The 1839-nt window shown below is 38.5% G+C and overlaps 1 protein-coding gene across 3 annotated transcripts in view; it reads right to left on the bottom strand.

Moving 5' to 3' along the window:
- Nucleotides 1–1839, bottom strand: part of LOC106884233 (hydroxylysine kinase) — a 30488-nt gene that overhangs the window by 26867 nt on the left and 1782 nt on the right. The window contains exon 1 of one of the 3 annotated variants that reach the window (XM_052976777.1): nucleotides 213–235. The exons of the other annotated variants lie outside the window; for them this stretch is intronic. The gene's annotated coding sequence lies outside the window, so the exon portion shown is untranslated. Of the gene's footprint in view, nucleotides 1–212; nucleotides 236–1839 lie in introns of those variants that run through there. 3 annotated transcript variants of the gene reach the window in all.

Below are 1839 nucleotides of genomic sequence, written 5' to 3'. Positions count from 1 at the left end.
TATACGTCGGTTTTCAAAAATAATATATGGAAAAATAAAGATCAAGTTAAGTCACTTTACTCGACTTTACGTCTGTCCGCCACGAATACTGGAATCGTAAAATCAATAGAAAACCGTTAAAAGCACATGAAACCATGTTACTGTACAATAAATAAGAATAAAAGCATATAAAATCATATTGAAATACGTGCAGTAAATGTTAAGATACACACCATAAAGGAGTGTAGCTTAGTGAACTAAATCTTGAAATCAGCTGTGTTGTCTTATTTATTGGTCTTTCGGAGCTCATATTGTATTGTAGTTCCAATATCTACCGTTCGGTGTCGTTGTCACTCGTGATTCCCGCGATTGTTTTGAATTCAGATTTTTTTACGTCTGTTTATCGGCTACTTTTGTGACTTTATTTTTTTACCTCCATGGCTCCTAAGAAAATTCAAAGTGAAAGTGCTAAGTGTGATGCAATAATGCTGGAAGATAAATTGGCTATGATAAAACGCCATGAAAAAGGTGAAAAAGTGGAAGTAATTGCACGATGTTTTGGGATGATCCAGTCAACTGTATCGGCGATAGTACATAATAAGGACAAGATTTTAGCACATATCGATTCTGCTGCACCAGGGATGAAGAACACTGTCATCAATAAGAAAAGAGGCAAAATCTTTGAAGAAATGGAAAGTTTTCTTTCTCTTTGGATTGTTAGGTTGAATCGTCAGCGTGGTACTAGTAGTCAAGAAATCTTTCAAGAGAAGGCGTTGTCTTTGTTTGAGGATATGAAGAAAAAATATCCAGATGAGAAAGATGTAGAGTTCAAGGCAAGTCAAGGATGTTTCATAAGATTTAAGGAGCGAAAAAGTTATCAGTCCATTAAGAAGCAAGGTGAAAGTGCTTCAGCTGACGAACAAGCAGCGGCTGAATTTCTTAATGCATTAAAGAAAATATTCGAAGAAAATGGGTTTCTTCCCGAACAGATTTTTAACGTCGACGAAACTGGATTGTATTGGAAAAAATTGCCAGACCGTTCATTCATTTCCGAGGAGGAGAAAACTATTCCAGGCTACAAGGTCTCAAAAGAGTGTGTGACCATTATGTTTGGAGGTAATTGTGCAGAAGTTTTAAATTAAAGACATTGCTTGTGTATCATGCACACAACTTCTGTGCCCTGAAGAACATACCCAAGGCATCTCTCCCTGTTATATGGATGGCTAATTCAAAAGCATGGGTTACTGTTGTGGTTTTTGAAGATTGGTTCTTCCATCATTTTATTCCAGCAGCAGAGAAGTACTGTAAGGTGTTACTTATCTTAGATTGTGCTCCTGGCCACCCGCAAAACATCGTAGATTTTGATCCCGACGTTACCGTCGTATATCTCGCTCCGAAAACCACGTCTCTTCTGTAGCCAAATGAATCAGGGAATAATTGCTATCTTCGGGCGTTACTATATGAAGCGTACACTGCGGCAAGCAATAGCTGCAACTGATCTTGAGTCCATCACACTTCGTGACTTTTGGAAAAGATACGATGTTTACAAGGCTGTACAGAACATAGCAGCAGCATGGAATGATGTACAGAGCACGGCTATGAATGGAATACGGAAGAAGCTCTGCCCACAATTCGTGAATGATTTTAAGGGGTTTGATAATGTTGCCATCAACAAAACGTTGGTAACTACGAGCAAAGAACTGGAAATGGATTTGGAGGAGGAGGGGGATTTCACAGATTTATTTGAAAAAGATAAGCAGCCCCTGACGAACGAGGATTTGATAGAGTTTCACAAGCAGCAAAATAAAGAAGAGCAAGTCGAACCTGAGCCACATTACTTTACCATAAAGAAATTGCAGC

Source organism: Octopus bimaculoides, chromosome 2, assembly GCF_001194135.2.
Source record: "Octopus bimaculoides isolate UCB-OBI-ISO-001 chromosome 2, ASM119413v2, whole genome shotgun sequence".
Lineage (NCBI taxonomy): Eukaryota > Metazoa > Mollusca > Cephalopoda > Octopoda > Octopodidae > Octopus > Octopus bimaculoides.
This window is presented reverse-complemented; position numbering and strand designations above follow the sequence as displayed.